Here is an 8,741-nt window from a genome sequence, read left to right as displayed (position 1 = left end):
TGTTTTGATGAAATTGCTAAGTACAGAAATGCTATCCAAGACTTCCTGTTTACAACGAAAGCTTAAATAATAGATGAAAATGAATGTTAGACAATAACTACACTTTCTCCCTATTATTCATCTCGAATGAGGCTTCTTAACTGAACAAATTATATATTCAGATATCACTGGCTAATGCTGTCGCCATGATTGCATCGAGTCCCAGGAATCAGCTTTGCATATCTACCCAGTGGAGAACAAACTTAGCATTGTATCAACTGCAAAGTTCAATCGTTCTATTCTCCATGCAATGCTTGCTCTTTAATCCCACAATTCTGTAACTGCTTCTTCTGACCCTTTTCTGATTTCCAGCAGCCCTCCATCTGTAAAGACCTTGAAAAGTCACGAAGGTACATTAAAACCCTTGTCTAGTAAGGTAAAACTTTCACCCTTATATCCTAACAAATGCCTCATTTTCGTAACAGAACCTTTTACCAGGTTTCGGTATATCTTCTAAAATATATATTCTCATAACCTTTCACACTACCTCTTTATTGATTTGATCAAAAGCATTTATGCCACACGCACCTTAGCCCTTTACCTTTCAGCTTGTTACATAATCGACTCATACCAACAACTTTAGCCACACACATTTTTTCTTTGTTTAGACTCACAATATTCTTCACTTATGAGTCCTTCTGTCATTTGCTGTATTTACTCAGTCAAAATCCTACCATATACCTTCCTGGGTATCTAAGCAATATGCCACTAAAATTCTTAAGGCTGCTTGCACATGTTTATATGGAAGACAGCAGTGGTCAGCCACTTAGTGGCCAACTCATAATACCAGCTTGTACATTGGTGTGGCCAAGAAAGAGACACAAAAGCCACTTCATATCCACTCTTTTAGTGTCGTCCACTTTTAGAGGCTTGTCTGTGGTCTTCTATACAAACATGTGTGTTCCATTTTATTTCATTTTAGTGGCCGGTCACTTTCCACTAAAAATGTTGTGTGCAGGCAGCCTATTTCTTGACCACACACCTGTACAGGTTGACATTATCAGCTGGCCACTAAGTGGCTGATCACTCAGTGGCCAGCCACTTTCCACTAAAAGTGTCTCGTGCGTGGGCAGCTTTAGTCACATTTATCATGTTTGCTTTTATACAGCCAAGCCAGTTTTCTGTATAAGTAAAATAATATTTTATTTTAGTCAGGATTTTGTAACTAAAAACTATGAATTCATTTCTCTGATAGGCGATAGCAATGATCACAAATCTGTGTTGCAGTATTAAGTCACAGTTTCTGCAAATGAATATATTATGAAACTGAATGCTGGTCTAGATCATATGTCCAAATAATGTAAGTTAGGACTGACCACAATTCAACCAAACAAGAGAAGATCATGCTTATCACTTAGCTTCCCACAATGGAAAGCTTACAATAGATTTACAGACAAACTGTGTTTAATGTGAAGGGGTGATAAAAGAATGAATGTCCATCTAAAAAGAAAACAAATGATAGCTAGAAGACAGATAAATAGAATAATATATATATATATATATATATATATATATATATATATATATATATATATATATATATATATATATATATATATATATATATATATATATATATATATATATATATATATATATATATATATATATATATATATATATATATATATATATATATATATATATATGTGTGTGTGTGTGACTGTAATACCCACACTGCTATTGCAATTACATAGGTATCTTGTAGAAAGTGACCAGTAGAGAGAGAGAGAGAGAGAGAGAGAGAACACAGAGTTAAATTGCATTCTTGTCTGCTGAAAGGAGGAGAGTATACAAGGTTTTATTTCGTGCAGTCTTATTTTTCTGCGAGTGTTCCTTCTAATGAAACGAGCAAAAAACAGAACAGTAATTGTGAGACAAAACAGCAGGAGAGAGAAAGAGGGAGAGTTTGCAGCAGGCTTACTCCATAAATATTCTCTCTCTTAAAGCACACATTTCCTCCCTCTCACGCCTTTTTGCAAATGTTATTTACCTCATCCCATTATCCACCTAAAATGCTTCCCTCTAGAAAGAATCTGCTTATTTCGTAGCTTCTTATTAAACGCAGTCGAAAATAGCGATTATAAGTATTCTCGAAATAACAAAATGTTCCATGAGAATGTCTGCATTCTTTTCTAAAAGCAACAATTGTTCATCTCACGAATAACTAAATAGGCAAATAATTCGTGAAATAAACAGTTGTGGTTTCTACAAAGAACGTCCTTTGGGACCAAATATGAATCCAGATGGGTATCTGGACCATGAAAAATAGAGGATAATTCCTTAGTAATTTTGGGAAGTCACACCACTTCCATACTAAAGAGGAGACGTGAGATCTCGAAACTGTTTACATTCAGCTCTGTGGTTTTATTGCATTCATTACTATTTTATAGAAAGCCTCTAACATCGTGCCTTCATTTGTTTTTGAAGCTCAAAATGTTGATCAGCAGGTGAAGACTGTATTTCCAAGACCTCTGAGGAAAGCTAAATACTGAACTTCATCATGAAGGAAACTTGTTTCGAATTCAGCTTACGTATCTATTAAACCTTTGACTGCACCATGAAAATTAGAGCTAAAGCGCTGAATTGCGTAAAGAGAGAGAGGAAGGAATTTTCGACACATTCATTCGCTTTTAAGGGTTTCGCTCATATTCTCACAGCGTTAACGTAGAAAATATTGTCGAGTTTCAAGATGAAAGGAAGTGGACTTTCCACTAATTACGTAATCAAAAGGACGAGAGAGAGAGAGAGAGAGAGAGAGAGAGAGAGAGAGAGAGAGAGAGAGAGAGAGAGGGAACTAAGCTCTGCAAACTGGGGAAAAAATTACTCTTAAGAGATAATGTTCCATTTACGAAATGGGTCTTTGCTTTCCAATTATGCTATAGTTTGTTTTATCAAATGGAGCAAATTCTCATGCTTTTATCACTCCATGAAAAATTATAACATTTCATTTCATTTAAAGGCTGTGCAATTCGAAGCTTCTTCATATGCAGTAAATTATTATTATTATTATTATTATTATTATTATTATTATTATTATTATTATTATTATTATTATTATTATTATTATTCAGATGATGAACCCTATTCAAATGGAACAACCCCACCGGAGCCAATGACTTGAAATTCAAGCTTCCAAAGAATATGGTGTCATTAGTAAGAAGTAACAGAAGGTAAAGGGAAATACAGAAAGAAGACCATAAATGATTCAGAGGAGGTTTCAGCATATTCTTAGAACGATATCCGGTACAATTTTTGGAAAGATAATTAAGAATGAAAAACTGACAAGTTTCTAAGAAAAACATTTCACTTTCATCGTGGATATTTGAATGACGATTCTCGTCATTCTAAAAGGATGACACCATTGATAATTTACTTATTTATTATTAAATTGTTAATTTAGTTGTTCTTTACGAATAAGTGAGATCTCTTCTTTCTGTATTCCCATTTATAATCTCCACTTACTTCTCTCTACTGAACATCATATTCTTTGGAAACTTGAATTTCAAGTCAGTGGTCCCTGTGGTGGTCTTGTTCCATACGAATAGGGTTCATCTTCTGAACTGTAATAATAATAATAATATAATAATAATAATAATAATAATAATAATAATAATAATAATAATAATAATAATAATAATAATAATTAAAGACAGATTTGACCTTCATATTGAAAGACAACTTAAAGTACTAAAAAGATTCTTTACGCTCGGAGTTCGTCTTTTGGAACGAGATAGAAATTAAAACGCTGGGAAAGTAAAACTCACGATACAAGTAGCAGTAACAATGATATTAGAAGCAGCAGTGGCACTATATATTCACTCGATTCAATTGCAGAAGAAGGTTGAATTAACAATAATGATAAATAAGTGTTCGAGAAACATGGAATTGGAATATAAAATTTAAGCCAAAGGCCAAGTGCTGGGGCCTATGAGTCATACAGCACTGAAAGGGAAATTGAGAGTAAAAAGGTTTGAAAGGTGTAACAGGAGGAAAACCTCGCAGTTGCACTGAGAAACAATTGTTAGGAGAGGGTGGAAAGTAAGATGGAAGGAAGAGAATTTGAACTGAGGTACAGTAAAAGGGTTGGAAGAGGTTGCAGCTAGGGACCAAAAGGACGATGCAAAGAAACTCAAGGAGTGCCTACAGTGCGCCGTGTGAGGCCCTCTGATGTTACTAGCCTCCTAAGGGGGTCCGAACAACATGGCATTCGAGAAAGAGGAAAAAAAAAAAACTTAATAGTTTCTGCGGAAGACACAATTTGCCACAACCACTCGAAAGCTTAGCTTGGAAACTGGTAATGGGAACTGTTTGCTCGTCTTCAGGTGGGGTAGAACCTTCATTTCTCAACTAGGTACCCTTGTCTGCCCCCAATCGTCTGTATCCCGTACCGGGGTAGTCCTATCAGTGCATCTCAAACGGTGCACTGTAGGCATTACTTAAGGTTCTCCGCAGCATCCCTTCGGCCCCTAGCTGCAGCCCCTTTCATCCCTTTGACTGTACCTCCGTTCATGATCTCTTTCCTCCATCTTACTGTCCACCCTCTCCTGACAATTGTTTCACAGTACAACTGCGAGATTTTCTTCCTGTTGCACCTTTCAAACCTTTTTTACTGTAAACTTCAGTTTCCGTGCTGAATGACCTCATACAGTAGGTCCCAGCGCTTGGCCCTTGGCCTAGTCCCTGGTTGGCACGTCTAGTCCCATTTATTCGCAGTTTTCCTTCCTTTTTACATAACAGAAATTCCCCCCTTGATAGTACAGCAATTCTTAACTGGAAAGAAGGCTATCAATTATTCAGAGGAGATATTAGTTCGTGGTTAGTACGTCTTGTCCCTCTTATTCGCAGTTTTCCTTTCTTTCCACTTACTGAAGAGCCCCCTTAAAAGTAACCTTACCTGGAATGAAAGCTTTAAATTATTTAGCTGATATAAGTTCCTGGTTGGTACGTCTATCCCCGCTTACTCACAGTTTTCCTTTCTTACCACATATTGAAAAATATTCCTTAACTGAACGAAAGCCTTCAATTACCTAACAGATATAGTTCCTGTTTGGTACAGTTTTCCTTCCTTTCCACTTATTAAAGAGCCCCACTTAAAAGTAACCCTGTAAAGAAAGTAATAACATCAGTTATTTATATGATATTAGTTCCTGGTTAGCACATCCCGCCCCATTTATTCTCAGGTTTCCTTCCTTTCTACATAACAAAATGTCCCCCTTAATAGGAGGTCTTAACTGGAAAGAAGGCTAAATCAGGTCAGGATGATTAAGTCACGAATCAAGCTCGGAATACCGAACTTGCGTGATGGTATGCTGTTGGATTAAGCACATTTTCCTTTCATTATGTGTGAGTCCCGTCATTAGGTATAGCTCTCCCATTCCAACGCTTTTCATAACAAATATGTCGAGAAACAATTGAATTCTTTGCTTAAAATACCCGTTTCTGTTCAAATTAGCCTCATTTCCATCACCCACAACATGTGTATGAATAGCTGCAGGTCTTTCATTTTTATAACAAGTTCCCTTTACTAGAGAATTGTCTATTTATTGCAAGGCTGCGAATGATAAAAGCATTATGGGAGGTTTGAGCCTTGTGTGACTAAACACACTGTCAGAAAAAGTGAATTGCATAATATTAACTTTTTTGTAGATCTGTGTTCTGACGTTTTCTCTCTCTCTCTCTCTCTCTCTCTCTCTCTCTCTCTCTCTCTCTCTCTCTCTCTCTCTCTGTCAAAAGTCAGTAACATTACGGTTCAGAATTGGGATGGAATATAAATTTAGGCCAAAGGCCAAGCGCTGTGACCCATGAGGTCATTCACGGCTGAAAGAGAAATTGAGAGTAAAAAGGTTTGAAAGGGGTAACAGGAGAAATGAAATAATTGTTAGGAGGGGGTGGAAAGTAAGAAGGAAGAAAGAAAAAAACAGCAAAGGGTATGAAAAGGGTTGCAGCTAGGGGCCGAAGGGGCGCTGTAAAGAACCTTAAGTAATGCCTACAGTGCACCACACGAGGTGCACTAACGGCACTATCCCCCTACGAAGACGATTAAGAATTAAGAACCAAGATACAAAACGAATGGAGATAATACCCATTGATAGAAACATGAGCAATGAAAAGGAATTTTATTTGACACGAAATAATTCGGTTTAATGAATAAATCGTTGATGATAAGATGCGACAACACGTAAAAGGGTAAAATAAATATAGTTCAGGTAAGTGATATCATCGTGCAATGCGAAGAAGGTACGGAAGACATTTGCGCAAGTTACTGGCAAAAATCTGACGAATAATTGCAAGCCAGCGAGTAACATTGCAGTACAATGGCATCATCAAGGAGACTATTTCCACGACTGTGCCAAGATATTAAAGAGAGAGAGACAGGGACAGAAGAATAAAAGTTCTTCTCGCTGCTTATTGAGAAGTTGAATGCCAAGGAACTTTCCGTTCTCCTCAAAGTATAAAGGAAGTTACCCCATGAGTGGCTCGTTTTGGGACAATCTTTGAAAGAACGCCAAGTTCAAATGGCGTCGTTTACATATTCCATTTCCACTGTTTGCTCTGGGGATGACTTCACTTGCAGATATACACCAGGAGGGAAGGAAGTAATTTCGCTAGGTGATTTGCTTCACGATAACATACACACACACATACACACACATATATATATATATATATATATATATATATATATATATATATATATATATATATATATATATATATATATATATATAGAGAGAGAGAGAGAGAGAGAGAGAGAGAGAGAGAGAGAGAGAGAGAACTAATACTTAAAAAATCCAATACACATCGCCTTCCCTCTTTTTTTCCTGATCCGTGATCCTACCTTCACAGCGTGTTTGGAGGAAAGGCCAGCGAAGAAAATCACAAAAACATGATGTCAAGCAAACGTTACAAATATATATTTTTTACAGGAACAAACTATAACAATGAAATTGAAGAATTAATACAACGACCCTTCAGTATAAGCAAAACTAAAGAAATCAGTAAAAGAAAAGCTATATAAAAGGAAAAATGCGTAAGTGCCAAACAATTCTGAAAGACTGACGCCATAGCAAAGGGCCCTTGCCAACCATTGTCCTCCAGAATTCTGAAATCTCGGTCACTCTCCAGTTTGAAAAGCAGAGATGCATAGCGAAGAATCCAGGTAAAAAAGTCACAGGAAAAAGTCACAGAAAAAAAAGTCAGAGGGAAAAAAGTCACATTAATCTTTCCTAGATAGTGACCCCCACGTGTTTTAACCCGGTATGTACCCACCTTTGCGGCTTGCTTAGTACAAGCCCGTTGGGGATTACCGTAAAAGCATAAACAAAAGACTGTAAATATCATAAAGATAATAATCCCAGAGAAATATTATTCCTGGATAACGACCCCCGAAAACCCTTGGGGTCATTATATAGGAAAGATCCAAAATATTTTCTGTTTTATTACTTCAATGGCTTTAATTGCCACCTTGAATTAATGTGACTTTTTTCTTGTGACTGTTTTCCTAGGCAAAATTGTGACTTTTTTTCTGTGATTTTTTTCCCGTGACTTTATTATTGTTAACAATACCGAATGAATCCTGGCTCGAAATTTCCATTAACGGGTTTTCATTTCCATTTCCTATTTGTATTATTCCAAAGCGAAATCCTTTATTTCCTCATTTCTGTAATTCTCCCAGTTTTGGCCTTTTATGAGTGACTGATTACAACTTATCTCTGGCTGTGGTTTTTCATATATTTTATGTTATAATGCATCAGCCGTATACCATTACTTTCACCTGTTTCATAATTTAATTTTAGCCATAACCTTGTTACGCCCCTGATGGTCCCTAGCACGGAAAAAGTTGAAGGCAATTTCAAAAAGAATATTCGCAAGCTGAGGTTCCCCGATGACTATTTGAAAATGTTTTCGACTTAAAAGCAATTGCCTACTTCTGCAAAGTTGTACGAAAGTATGTTTGTGTCAGTTTCAAAAGCAATATTCGCAAGCTGGTGTTCATCGATGACTGTTTGAAAATTCTTTCGAAGAACAGCAACTGTCCGGTTCTATAAAGTTGTTTGAAAGTATTCCACAGCTGTCCGGAAAGTGTTTATGTGATCCTGGAGAATGGCTGCTGCCTGTAAAACCTTGTCGGCGATTGGTGTAGCCAGTATTCCAAACGTTTTGTTTCTTCCTTGACGTAAAGAAGTTTATGTTTTGCTTCTTACACGAGCAGCATTCAAAAAGGCAAGTAGATGGGATAGGTAGTGCTAAGGGAAGAAATGAGAATGAATGGGAGGAAACAAAAGGCCGAAGATATCGGGGTATCGTACGAAGACGGCGGTGTCATAGGCGCTCTGTAAGGTAGGTTCACCAAGAAAGATCAGCAGTTTCACCAAGGTTGAAGGAGCTTTAGACCTTCTTTTAGGCATTTAGAGGCCTTGTCCTACGTCATTTTGAAGGACAATGATCTTTTTAACTGTTATGGTGATGGAGGAACGGATCGTATATATGTAAACAAAAGAAGACACAATAACAATACAACTTTCTGCACACTGTAGTGAATTGCAAGGCATACCGGAAAGCCAAGGAAAAGACTTTGTAGGCACATAGAAGGAAGTCTTCCCTTACTGGTACTTTGAATCCAGCAAATGCAGAAACATCAACGTTACCAGTAATATAAACAAATGTCTGTCTCGCTCTTGTACAAAAGTTACAGTCAG

Source organism: Macrobrachium rosenbergii, unplaced genomic scaffold, assembly GCF_040412425.1.
Source record: "Macrobrachium rosenbergii isolate ZJJX-2024 unplaced genomic scaffold, ASM4041242v1 13875, whole genome shotgun sequence".
In the NCBI taxonomy this organism is placed as follows: domain Eukaryota; kingdom Metazoa; phylum Arthropoda; class Malacostraca; order Decapoda; family Palaemonidae; genus Macrobrachium; species Macrobrachium rosenbergii.
Note: the sequence above shows the minus strand (reverse complement) of the source record.